The 14,563-nt window shown below is 39.4% G+C and overlaps 1 non-coding gene across 1 annotated transcript; it reads right to left on the bottom strand.

Annotated features, from left to right (window-relative positions):
• Positions 1-7,208: 7,208 nt before the first annotated feature.
• On the bottom strand, positions 7,209-7,281 carry Trnaa-agc. Its single transcript has one exon. It is a non-coding gene; the product is annotated as a tRNA-Ala (tRNA).
• Positions 7,282-14,563: the final 7,282 nt, after the last annotated feature.

Raw genomic sequence — 14,563 nt, 5'->3', positions numbered from 1 at the left:
TTGTATAAAATTACTTTCAGGTCATGCGTATGTGAAATATGAGTTGTGTACAGAGACTTGATTCTTATTCCCAAGATACTTCATGCTAGCCCTGCAAGCATTACTGTCAGAAAAAACAAATCCTGAAGATGAAAGCCTTCTAGTCTGACCCCAGCCTTTCACGCTGCCTGCATACAGATGTAACTGCTGTGATTCATGTACTGATAACCTATCCATGTCATATGTTTAAATTATATTGAAAATATATCCTACAAAGCACTTGTATACATACTATAAAAACAGATTTTAATATATTTACAGTGCTGTAATGTGTTCTACCATATTAAAATGCTATGTTTATAATGTACTATATAATAAGTGTGGATTGCCTGGATTTTAAAGCACTAAGGTGTAGTAATAGATAGTAAAATTTGTGGTCAAAATGTAAACCTTTGTTTGAGAATACACAATATAATCTTACAACCAGCCATAAATCATAACTATCAATTTTGACCACATTAGGACAACTCAAAATTGCCAGGGAAAAAAGAAACCAAACTTCTGGTTGATGGGAGACCATACATTCAGGCTTTTATTGTGGTTTGTTCTACAGGCCGAAGTCAGCATTGTCAAAACACTGCAGGTAACGTTACAGATTCTAAAGCTGTGGTGTCATTATCCCTCCCACGGCATGAAATGGAATGCAAACACAGAAAATACCCTCACTCCTTTGACCTCTTCTTTTGGATGATAAAGGAACAGGTCTACTTGAGAAAAGACTATACTGCCTGTTGCAGTTTAAACTTTCTTCTTCGCGCTGTAAAGTGGAATGGAGTGGTCACCAGTGAGGCCAGACAGAGAGCTGATGTGGAGCTATGCACCACAGATTTTTTTTTGTACAGCACAATAATAAAAAGTGATGGGATGCTAGTGAGCTACCTCCTCAGTGAGGCATGTATTCCACGTTCATCAGTAACTATTAACCCCAAATAACAATTGCCACTGAATCACAGGACACACACACATGCACACACACACACACACACACACACACACACACACACACGCACGCACATGCACACTACACATTTTTGCCCCACAAAGACTTTGTGTTTTCTCTGTCTTGGGCGTAACATAGTTTGATAGCTTCCAAAGTGCATGCCAAATTATCAAAGGCTGTCAGACTGTAAGGCAGTGCTCGATCTGGAGCTGAAGGCTGTGGCCTCAGGTTTCTGGCCTGTCTTTTACGTCCCAGAAGCACAAATTGTTCAACAATCTGGGGAAATTGAAAGCAATAAATGTGCAATAAAATAGCTTGTGTAGTTCAAGGCTACATAAAAAAAGGAGGCCAATAAGCTCTGTGTGCTCTGGCATTCCAGGGTGGTTTACCTGAAGAAACTCCTGTCACCAGACATGGAAAGAAAACCAGACATTTCACAAGTCAACTTTAGGAAGTTCATTTGATGTTGTTTTCTCTCTAGTTCAGCTAAAACTCAATGCTTTCCTAAAATATTCTGTTGTAGAAAATAAATGAGACAAGAAGATCTTTGTGTTTCTTCTTCTCCCCTCTTCCTAGTGCTCATAGAGCACTTTAATTGAGGACTTCATTGTGAGAGATCCTAACATAAACCTAAGATCTCCCTGTGATAAGCACGCTTTGTTTATGAATCTCCAACAGCCCTATGCTGCATCCTGTTGGAATAGTCATTGTTTTAGTCTCTTCTGAATATGCCAGAAAACTCCCAGGAGCTCAAGATGGCTACACTGTTGAGGCCTTGTCTTTGTAGTTCTGGGAGCAGAACTACACAGTTCTGCACAATGACTGTACCCCTGAGCTGCAATTTAGCTCTCTCTTTTTCCTGATAAAGTTCTTTCTTTCTAAATAACTCTCCTCTGGTCAGTACATGGGACCCAGTAAAATGTATTGTTTTAAAATGTCATATTTACTTCGATCACATAAAAAGCCACTATATTGAAAATGAGACTGATAACAATTTTTCAAGAGAATTTCTATCTTTTCCTGCCATGAACACTACATGTATTTTCCTCACATCAGGAAATAGGGATGAATTTGACACCTTTCTTCTTCTTCATTTTTTTTTTTTTAAGTCTAAGAAAGTGTTCGTGGTTTTGCCTTGTAAGAAAAGTAAAAAGGATAAATCCATATTAACTCTTCAAGGACAGAATTAATTGACATTAATATCATGTGGTTGAATTCATCTTCTATCTCTCAAATATGGTCCTTAATCATAGAACTGCAAGGCAGATGTGTGCAGCAGGGTGAAGGGGTGGAGCCATGCTGCAGAGCTCAAAGTTAGAAAGAGACTTTGAAAAAGCCAGCCTAGCAAAGGCTGAGCCTGGATGCGCAAAGGCGTGTTCACATGGGGGAAGACAGTCTAGTGTGGGGCTTTGCAGGTCAAGCTAGGTGAAAAAGGGAGCTGAATTAAGGACTCCTAAAAACTATGCCTAAGCTGGAGCACTGGCTCCAGACCTTTTCCTCAGGCTCTTACAGCGCATTCCACCAGAATCAACATCCAGACAAGGTCAGCTACTTTGGGAGCCAGCAAAGGAGAAATGATCTTAGTTTTCCTCTGGTACCTACCTAGTGTGTGCCAGCAGTTGTGATGCTCTTTGGCTTCCAGACCTATCACTCCAGTCTCTGCCTATGTCTTTACACGATGCTTGCTTTGTGTTGTTTTCTTTTCTGATTCTTACAATGAAATGTGTCATTGCACTTAGGGACCATCCTAATCCAGTATCATCAACACTTACCTCAGCAAAGACCCCATTTCAAACAGTATCACGCCTCACAGTTTTGAGTGGACACGTTTCACTGCAGCGTGACAGGAGGTATCTGATGCTAAAGAATTAGAAATCTGCTCATGAGACTGGAATTGTTGGTAGAGGAGTATTTCTCTGTGTATGTGTGTGCGGGGAGGGTGTCCGGGTCCATGGAAGGTAAGGGGAGAATGCACATAAGAAGTGGCCTAGCATACGGTGCCAGACTCCAGCTGGGGTGAGAAGGGCTGATGGAAGATCTGTCACACAGGGTAGAATGCTCATACAGTTCATTGTCTTGAGGAGGGAGAAGCTAAGCTCTTGATGCCAGGGTAGGAAGTTAGTATTTGGTACCTGGGTGGAAAAGGGGTGGAGGGTCCCAAGATACCACCTTAGAGATACTGAGAGGTGACTTTATAGTACGATCACAAAATGTAAATGTGAGTGTGTATTGCCTAGCCCTGATCTGTAGTAGCCTGGGTGGGCACAAGGCCACCTCAACAATCGTGAGGCCACTCAGCTTCCATATCTTTTATACTCAGCATCTTGGGCAAATGGCTGATGACAGCACTAAAAACATAGTGGAGGCTGTGATTTTGTTCAGACCCCCCAGTCTATGATGTAGTTCTCCTCACACTCAGGAAACCACATGCCCAAATTAAGCCTCCCTGGAAAGGCCTTCATAGAAACAAATACAAGTGTACTTTACTAATCTCTTAGGTGTCTCTAAAGCCAATCGAGCTGACAAGATCAGTCATGGATTGGTAAATAATATCAGAGAAGCATGTCAGAGCTGAGAATCTAACAAATAGAAAGGAAAGAATAAAAAGGCACCTATAAAGGCAGAGACACTGACTGGTGTGTGCTTCTGAACTGGATCCAGAGTTTAGACAGTTGAATGTGATCTGAAAATAGGAAGTACATTTCTTAGGACATTCCTGGAGCAGAGATGTCCATTGCTTTTAGTTGTGGTAGTGGTAGAGGAGGAGCAAGAGAAGAATATGAAGGAGGAGGAGGAGAAGAAGAAGAAGATAATGATGATGATGATGATGAAGAAGAAATCCATGACAAGAAGGAAAATGGAAGGAAGGCAGAAGAAACCCTGAAATATTTACGTAGCTTTTGTACATTCAATTTTTAGACTTCTGGAATAGAAATTGCCTGACTTCATATACAAAGATCACTTGTCCAATCAAGTGAAGTTAAATTTTCAGCTATGTTCCTTTTAGCCGTTAGAGAAGCTGAAATGTACTTTGTCAGGAAGCCCAACACTGAGGAGCCAGAAATTATGAAATTAAAGTGTTTCACAAAAGTGAATAATCCAAGCTCTTTCCAACAACCAGAGAAGATGGATGAGTATGAGAAGGCAAGGTTAGATTACCCCAACATGGGAGAGTTGGGAGCTATTCACTGAGCTGGAGAGCTGGAGAGCTGGAGCAGGCTGTGGTAAGCATGCCAAAACCTTTTTATAATGCCAGTTTGGAAACTGAGCCCCTACCATTCTCCAAGGGAGTAATGCCTCCAGCTTAATATCTATACTTTTTTTGTGGATATGTACATGTTTTTTTTCAGTTCCCATTGTTTGGGTTCAGGGAAGTCCTCTGGATCTCTACATATATATTCACACAATCCTGTTATGGGGATTCAGCCTGTGCATCTATAGGTCATCATTTCAGCCACACCAACCTAATGCAGCATGCAACACAGCTGCACCAGAGAAGTGTCTAGAAAAGTAGTTCCAAATCTGCCATAAAGCCATTGTTCTCAACCATCCCATGTTGTTTGATTAACAATGGGTTTGACTTTTCAAACATATCACAATGCTTCATTGTCTGATTCAACAGAGAAACAAGTCATCATTAGTCTAACCATGGTGATGAGAAAGTTGGGTGTGCTAGTCAATTGTTGTCACTGTGACAAATAATATGAGGGTAGAAACTTAGAAAGATCTGTTTTAGTTTATGGTTGCAGATGTTTAGGTCCATCATAGTGGGAGGGCATGGTGGAATAGAGTAACTCACGTCATGGTGGCCATGGAGCAGAGACAATGTCTGAGCTTGCAGGACTCTTCCTTCTGTTTTGATTTTGTTCAGACTCCTAGTCTACAGGGTGGTTCCACTCACAGTCATGCCCAAATTAACCTTCCCAAGCAACCCCCTCATAGATACAATAGACAAGTATGTGTCTCTAAAGCCAATCATGTTGACAAGGTTAGTCATGGATGGGTTAAAAAACAACAGAGAAGCAACTCAGAGCTGACAGTCTAAGAAAGAGTATAAAAGCTAATATCATCACACATCCAAAAGAGAGTTGTGGTCAAGAGAACCATAAACAGAGGATTTTACTAGTTATGGGAGGCTTTTAGAGTCACACAATTAGGTTTTTTTCTTTATATTTATAAAACCAGGACAAAAATAGCTTCTCTGGATACTTTAGAGCATTGTACTGTTATTACAAGAATATTTTTGTATTTTGAAGTTGTACAGAACTGTAAGAGATATCATTCTCTTGAATGTTTATAATGGAGATAGTTTTAGGAATTATTTTCAAAGACATTCATCTCAGCAGGAACCCACAATAATATTCATAATAAATTTGCAAAGGATTTACATTATAGTCCCAGTACAACATAGATAATAGAGTGAATAATTTCAGTGGTATAATCATGTATGTGGTGAATATCAAAAAAATAAAATTTACTTAGCTGATTATTTAGGATTTTGTTTGTGCCGGAGACTTGACTGAAGGTTACGTAAATATAGACCTGAGAAACTTCATGGTAGGGCTCAGAGTTAAAAAACAAGAAAATGCTGTGCCTGATGGGCATTTCCCTTCCATCATTTTCACTACCAGAAGTTCTTCTTCAAATATTGGTCCATCAATTTATTTTCTTCCTTGGCAGTTTTATATATGTATATAGTGAATTTTAGTCATTTTTGTGTCCATTACCTTCTCTTATTCCTCCTCTTTCTTCTACTGAAACCTTTCTTCCCAGCAAGTCCCCTTATGTTTTCATGTCATTGTGTGAGACCACTAAGTTTAGTTAGGTTTGTTTGGGTAACTAGTTGTTTGGATGGGTGTGGGAAGTTATTTATTAGAGCATGACCAACTTATCTGCGGCTATACAACTAAAGACAGAAATAGCCCTTCCCAAGCAACCACTCATTGTCAGTAGTCCCTCAAAGAGAGGGTGGGGCCTCATGGGGTTCTTCCCTCTTTATGATGAAACATTGGTTGGCCCAATACCATAGAGGTCTTATGTGGATAACCACAGCTACAGTGAGTTCATGAATGAAACAAGTATTTCATATCCAGAAAATATGTTTTTGTAACATACTTTCCTATCCTGCAACTCTTCCATCCTTCCTGCTCCTTCTTCTGGAATATTCCCTGGGCCATGGAGGAGATGTTACAGATGACCCTTTTGGGATTCAGCATGCCCCATACCTTATTATTAGCATTTCAATGAGTTATGAGTCCTTGCAATAGCAATCACTCATTGCAATATGAAGCTTCTGTGATAAAGGCTGAGAGCAGAACTAATCTATGGGTATAAATATGAGTGTTTAGCAGGAAATTTTTAGTACATGTTCATTTAGAAAAAGTGGTAGTAGGTTCTCCACTAGGATATCTCCCTATCTACCAGCCCTTGGCTAGGTTACAGTTGCCTCCTGTGGGGTGGGCCTTGAATCCAACCAGAAAGCAGTTAGTTAACCCTATGACATTGAGGCCAATATTGAACCAGTAAGCCCATTCTGCCAGGCTAGTGTTATTGTAGCTTGCAAGGTTCACAACTGACAGATCTACTGTGCTAGTTAACTTTAGATCAACTCAACATAAGCTAGGGTCCTTGTAAAAGAGGGAACATCAAATGAGAAAATGCCCCATCCAGACTGGTCTATGCTCAAGCCTGTGGTATACTTTCTTGATTGAAAATTGATGTGGGAGGGCCCAGTTCCTGGTGCCATCCCTGGTCTTTCGTTCTGGGTACCATAAGAAAGCAGGTAGAGCAAGCCATGAGGAATAATCCATTAAGCAGCCCTCTTCCATGGCCTCTGCATCAGTTTCTGCCTCCAGGTTCCTGCCTTAATTTCCCTTGATGATGTACTATAAGAAACATTGGAAGATGAATGTGCTATAAGAAATTTGTAAGATGAAATAAATACTTTCTTCCCCAAGTTGTTTTTAGGCCTGGTGTTTTATCACAGAACTAGAAACCCTAAGTAAGACATCCACTTTTTAAAAATTTGCCTTAGGACATTCTGGAAAAAATTTTAAAAATCAATTTGGGTATATTGGAAGAACTGTGTCTTCTCTCTATAGCTTGTGATGAATATGACACTCATCTGGGATGTAGAATAGTGCTCTATGGTGTGGACATTCATATGGTGTGCCTATAGGGCTGCATCTGCTTTGCAGTGTGGCTTTTGAAAGTGATTTTTTTTTTTTTTTTTGGAGCTGAGGATCGAACCCAGGGCCTTTTGCTTGCTAGGCAAGCGCTCTACCACTGAGCTAAATCCCCAACCCTTGAAAGTGATGTTTTATAGGAACCCAGCTACAGCTGTTCATTACATAGTCTAGAGCTGTGTTGTGGCTAAAGTTGGGAGTTGGGTGCTACAAAAGAGGTAACAGGACTACAGCATCTAGAATATCTATGAACTTGGCCTTTACAGAAAGAGTTTGCTGAATGCTCCTGAGAGGAATATGTGTTTCCAGGTTCAGCAACAAACTCCCTGGAAAGGTTTTCTCATGCTCACAATAGTGGTCACAGGCTATGGGATCCTTGGGTCTTGCATACCACCATTTATTGCATGAGGATCTTTTGTTTTTCCCCCTAAAGCTACTGGCTATTCATTTTACTATCCTGAAAATTTCTTCCCTTTTTTGTTAAACTGTGTCTTCTCAGATATTTAAAATTTGTTTAGTCTTGGTATCTGAAAGAACCTTCTCCAATTAAGAAAGGCTAGATTCAAAGTTACACATTATTGTAAAGAGAGGTGAAATTTTCTGTCCTGACCTCCCAGCTCCTTCTGTCCCAACTGCCTGGTCCCAAATAAACACACAAAAGCTTATATTAATTAGAAAGTGCTCAGTTGATAGCTCAGGCTTATTACTAGCTAACCCTTATATTTAAATTAACCCATTTCTATTTATCTATGTATTGCCACATGGCCTTGGCTTTACTGGTCCTCTGGCAACTGGTTTCTTGGGTGGCTTGCTCTTGTCTGTCTAGACTCCACCCTTGTCATCAAAGTCCTCCCTTTGATTGTTCCACCTAACCTTATCCTGCCTTGCCATAAGCCAAAGAGCTTTATTATTAACCAATGGGAGTAATATAGTTCACGGAAGGATCATCCCACAGTACAGTGTATCCTTCACAATATAGTTAGAAAGAGATGCTCCTTTATGCATTGTATTGAAATGTGAACATCCAATCACCTTTTCAGGTGGCAAGAGAAGCATCTTCCACAATATATGAAGTTGTTCTTTGATATCTGAGGGGTTAGTTCTAAGACCCATGTGGATAACAATGTCTATATTTAACCCTTTTTTATATATAGAATAACCCAATATTTTCATATAACCTATGTGCACCTTCTTGAATTCTGTTCCCTAGATGACTTCAAATACCTAGTTCAATAAAAATACTATGTAAATATTTGTTACACTGAATTGTTTAGGGAATGACAAGAACAAAGTCTGCATATGTTCAGTATTGATGCATTTTTTTTTCTCACTAGAAATCAAGGTTGTTTCAAGTCATCAGATACTGAATCTGCCTGTGTTGTGCATGTGTAAATCAGAGCCCTCCTTTACCACGGAGGACCAGGAAATGAAGACAGATGATTGACTGGTGTTGAAAGAGCAGCATAGTACATACAACATTATGGGATGTGAACATTAGAAGAAGACTCTGAGATGCTGTTGTATCTTTGGCTCTGAAAATAATCTGCCCTGGTAGCTTTCACCTCCTTGCAACATACTGGAAACACTTTGATGCTTGCAATTCAAAGTCTCAAACAACAGGCTTCTCAGAATTTCAGACAATGAAGTTTACTTTTCTAGGATCTTAAACTGAGTTAAATCAAGACAAAATTCCAGAGCCAGCTTCCGAACGCTGGTCCTTCCCTGTTCTGTTGATGATGGTTCCTATGTCTTGCTCCTGTCAAGTGGTCCTCTGCTTCTGTTACTTGCTTCCTGATGATTTCTGTGTTCATAACCAGAGTAAGGGAGCCATATACATGTCTATGGCTATACTGAATACCTGATTGTGTTGTAGAAGGATAATAGTGTCTTCTAAGTGTATAATCCTAACTATGTACATTTTACCTTGTAGGATTGATAGGTGGCTTTAGGTTGCTTAGCATACAATCTTAATTGCCACTTTTTGGAGAAGACTTTATTTATGTTAGGATGTTAACATTTCTTGCTGGGGATACACCTGTACATCCAGCACTGGGGAAACTGAGACAAGAGGATCATGAATTTCAGAATAGCTTGGACTATATCACAAAACTCAACCTAAATAAGTAAGTAAAAAATCAGGCTTGGGAAGATGGCTCAGTGGGTCAAGCACTTGCCACACAAGCAAGAGAACCAGTGTTAGGATACTCAGAACCTATGTAAAAAGATGGGCAGGCCTACTGGCCCACCTATGACTGCAGCTCATAAGAGTCAGATGCAGGGGGACCTGGGACAAGATATTTAGCTAGAGTAGCAAAGTGAATTAGCTTCAGTTTCCACAAGAGACCCCACTTGAATATATAAAGTGGAAAGTTATTGAGGAAGACTCTGTTTCTCACCCTTGGGCCTCAACAAGAATGTGTGCACACATGCAGACATATATACACACATACATGCATGATACACACACATATGGACAACATAAAGGCAAGAAGGAAAATAAAGGCAATAGTTCTGTTTCAGTGAAGTGTTGGCCAAATGTAGATGTAAGTTTTTTCATCTTATTCATATAGAAAAAATTTATTGTTAAAACTTAGAGCTTGAAAGTTAGCACATTAGATCAATTTAAGTATTCCTAGGCTTTTAATGCATACATATCTAACTCTCCTCAATAACCTGAGAACAAAAAGAAACATTTTAACAAGCAAGAAGTGTTCCACAAAAACTCATGATTTAATAGAGGACAAGGGATGGTCTCTATAGACCAAGAGAAAATGGAGCCTCCTCTGTTGTATTTGGGCTGCAGGAATGTCATGAATGTATAAAGCAGCCTGACCAAAAATCCCCTCAAACTTCATGTTATTGCAAGACCAGTGTTTCTTAGTGAAAGGAAGCATAAATTGATTTTACTTACTTCCATTTAACATGTATTAACTTTTTTTTTATAATTCCAATTCCTGAAGGATTTAACTTCAGGAATGACATGGTGGCTGTGATAGATTTAAAGAGGGGCAAATGAGAAAACCAGAAGTAAATTTTCAAGAGAGAGAGAGAGAGAGAGAGAGAGAGAGAGAGAGAGAGAGAGAGAGAGATATGACTAAAACTCAAGGATCTATCTAAGTAATCTGAGATGAGTGAGAAATATAGCTTTCATAAATTGCTAATGTACTGAGAAATAGTTTCAGGTAAGTTTCTTGTGTCTGTGGTAGTTGTAAGATAATTACAGTTAAAATTCTAATTACCATGTACAATTGGATGTGCAGAAGGTATGAGAGGATTTCAGCTGTCATAGTGAGAACAGCTATGAGAAAGGCACATTTTGCTTTATTAAAAATTTTTATTCGATACAAATTTTTGTGAAAGGTGTTTCCAGATGTAAATTATCTAAAGTATTTTCTAAGTTCAAATATTCATACCTGGCTGTAAACATAGAACTTGATTCTTTGTCTCCAAGGCAACAGGTTATCTTTTTTAAATGTCCTACTATTATTAGAAAGCTTTACAAAAATTAGCTTATGGGACAAGACGTTTTGTCTTATAAATATAATTCCTTGGTTTCTGCTGGTTCCTTCCCATACTCTTAAGACTGCTTGGGGAACTGATTTTTGACAAGTTTAAGGCTCATTCAAAAATACATTTGTATGAAAATTATTTAAATAACTAGTTTACAAACAACTATTTTAAGGTAACTCCAGTACATTAAATGCTCAGGTGTCCTTGACTAGAAGCATTTAAAGCTGTGTATCTGAACTTCATCCAAACACAATGCAAAAGTTTTCAGAGCTAAAGGCATGCAAGGTTGCTATGTGCAAAGGGAAGGGAAGAGCCCTTGCTTATACCTCAGGCTTTGCATCCAAATGCCCTAAAACAGCCAATTTAGGTTCTGTTATTTTTCCTATTTGTTATCAGTGCTATTCAGATGAAAGAAAAATCCCACCCTTTGGGAACTTGTGCTGTTAAAAATGTGGTCTATCTTTGCTTGCCTTGAGTAACTAATAAGCAACTTGCTATGGTGCATGTGAGATGCACTGCACATCAGACAATGCATCAGCTTGTGATGATCACTTGGCAGTTTCCCAAAGGTGTGAGAGGTCTTAAGTTTTGATTTTCATTATTTCTATAGCCCTATCATAATACCAAACCAAAGATTAACTTTTGCATCAAAAGTAGAAGCTGAATTAATATACAGCACTTCCAAGTGGTCATGATGGAAATTTTTGTGGGCCCTTTCCTATGTTAAATATATTTGTGTTTTTTAAGTATATAAGCCTTCTAAAATCCAAAGCTTAGCATAACACTGTTCCAAGCCATTGTCCTCCACACTAAAAGTGTTTAATGGCTAACATTTTCTAGGCTTGTGTTCATGTGCTTCCAATTGTATAAATTATCTTTAAACAAAGATGATTACACAAAACCAAACACTGAGCACTCCAAGTAGTATCTCTTTTGTTATTAACAACACTGGACACTGGTCGCCTAAGAAGACTACTTACAGTTGTCCTTTATTTCAAAAGGTTTCTGCTTCTTAATATAGAAAGATACCCCGCTTTGTTGTTGCTTTTTGTTTGTTTTGTGTTGTTCTTTCAAGGCAAGGTTTCTCTGTGTAGTCCTTACTGGCTTGAAACTCACTCTGTAGACCAGGCAGGCTTTGAACTCAGAGATTCTCCTGTTTCTGCCTCCTGAGTGCTGGGACCAAAGGTGTGTATCATCATCACCTGGCTAAAATAGCCTGTTTTTGACAGATTACTTCATTTGTTAAATTGAAACAAAAATTGTAATGAACTTCTGGAAAGAAAATTAAGAAAACTTGATGATCCTGCCCTAATTGATAATCATAATTGATAATCATAATTATCAATCTGAAATGTTATATGTAAAAGAAATGTAAAAAACCCTGTTTTTGTCTACTGCTAAATTTTCTTCAAAATAGCTGTTCAAATTAAGTCTTTTGTCAACCACAATTCTGACCTATTTACAGTCAAGCCCATCGAAAATGACCACACAAGCATTTAGTTTCAAACTAATTCTTATTTAACTATTTGTTCTGGTTGGTTGCATCATGTTTTTCCCTTGTAAAATTGTAACTGTGGTCTGTTGATGTTCTGCAGAGGCATGGCTTGTAGCAAATAACCTGAATGGTATTTTGGAAATGCTGGGATACCACCCACAGAACAGACTGAAGTAAAATTGACAATGGACTCTACGTAAGCAGAGCCTAAGGGATCTACTCCTGTACCTCTTAGTTGTTTGGATTTGACAAAAGGGGAAGTAATTATTGTCACTGACTTTTTGCTATCTTTTACACCCCTTCCCACAATGTGAGATCAGATATCACCTGGGATATAACTCTCTCCAGAGATTGAAGCCAGAGGATGGGATGATTGACCAATGATCTCTTAAGAGGAAATTGTTCAGAGACAAGGAGAGACATTGTCAGAATCAAAATGAAGTCATTCTGGAAATGATGGATTATGCTTGTAATCCCAGCACTTGGGAGGCTGAAGCTGGAGGATTGTGATTTTGAATACAACCTGTGCTGCATAGCAAGATACTGTCTCAAAGACAACAGCAAAACCAGTCAACCGTGCCAGTCCTTCAGTTATAAAAATATAGTTTTTATGCCTGGCACTAAATATCTTCCACTGAAATTAATTATTATTAGTCCAAATGCACAGCTATTAACAGGAAAGATGAATCTATACTGTTTATTTTCATTGTCTTCTGACTTTGGGTCCTTCTGTATTCTGCTTCTGTAGTCAGGCTTATGTATCTTGTGCGTCATCCACCCCAAAAATTCTTCCCCTTCTCAGTAACCAGTTGCTACTGGGCCAGAAACTTACAAGCTTGGTTGTCTGACACCCTAGTTCCTGTAAGGGCCCGAGAATTGCCAAAGAAAAGACCCCAGACTCACATAGTATGCAAAGACCAAGAGCGTTGATTCTGCAGAAATAGCCAGCATGCAGGGGTCTAACATCCACACAAAAATAGCGATAATGATTTGGGACAAAGGCATGCAGGTTCTTTTAGCAAGGAACTTGGGGGAGTCTAAGTATGGTGAGCTTATCTTTGTTCTAATTGCTTAGTCAAGGAGCAGTTAATGGGGCGCATGTTGATTGGATGGACCTGGTAATGGTAGCACCCATTGTGGGCTTTTTAGTCATATATGGTTAGTAACAACCATATTCTGTCACCTTGGGCCGCCTAGCCTTATAAAACCAAGTTAGAAACTGTTTAGCTGATTGAATAAACTTGGCTGGGGTACTTCCTGGACTCAGGCTTATGTCATTTTCTACGATGGAGTTGCTCTGTATCTAAGATGGAGTCACATTCTGGCCCCCTTCAGTTCCCTCAAGATTGAGGAATGTTCAAACACGCAGGTCAGGGATGGAAAGAGGCATCTAGAAGCTGCTTTTACGATAAAAGTACCAAACTTTTATCTCTTCACGTGGTGCCTTAGCTAAGAAATGCAGAGGCCAAGTTTGGCATCTCTACCCTCATTCTGCATCTGTAAGCTGCTTACCTCTGAAACATGGTGTGTGGCTCACTCAAGGAGTGTCTTTCTTTGTGTCTCATCCCCTTCAAGGCTGAAGGGACAGAGATGAATATTGTCCTAAGAGTCATCTTGGACTCCAGTAACAGCAGAACTTCTAAGGACAGCCTATTCCCCTCCAGATACCATTGATGGTGAAGCCTCATCCTGTACAGAAGTCATCACCTGAGGACCAACTTGTCCCTTCAGCAACAAGGCTGAGACAATTTCCAACCAGGCCATGTTCCCAGGACTGCTTTGTCTCTAAACCTAAAGCTCACATCAACATCCCAAGCACAGCCGGCCACGACATTACCCTTTCACAGCCACCTACAGCTGTTTTCTCACCTGCACGCCATCTCCCCACCTCGAGAAGTTGGGTAGTTAAGGCCCAGCTCTCTGGCCTTCCTGTGCATTTCCTCTTTTTGCATGGTTCCTTTACACATGTAATATTTTTTTGTGTCTATTCTGCTTTCTGCCTCTTGTCAGTTGATTTCAGTAGGCTCATTAGGAAAGTTCAGATGGAAAGTTTGAATTTTATTACAAAATTAAGATCCAAAGATCAGGAGCTCTAAAGAAAAAATTAGGTTTTATTGAAAAAAATGTGTGCTCCTCTTTTATCTTAAGTTAGCCAAATAGCCAAATCTTGCCAACTCCCAGAATCGAAGTATTCCTGCTTTTACTCCAGTGTTCCTCCTGTGTGTGAGGAGACTTAGTTTAGTTTGGAACAAACTAGATGTCCTGGCTTTCGTTATTAAGTGTACACTTGGGACTATTGTTTATTATGTTTTTGCTCATTCCTCCTAGAAAACCAGGCATTTTCAACAAGAGTTGATTCCATTTATCTTTTTCATTTAGCCTGGTGCCAGGTTA

Source organism: Onychomys torridus, chromosome 5 (genome assembly GCF_903995425.1).
Source record: "Onychomys torridus chromosome 5, mOncTor1.1, whole genome shotgun sequence".
In the NCBI taxonomy this organism is placed as follows: domain Eukaryota; kingdom Metazoa; phylum Chordata; class Mammalia; order Rodentia; family Cricetidae; genus Onychomys; species Onychomys torridus.
Note: the sequence above shows the minus strand (reverse complement) of the source record. Positions and strands in the feature narration are given on the sequence as shown.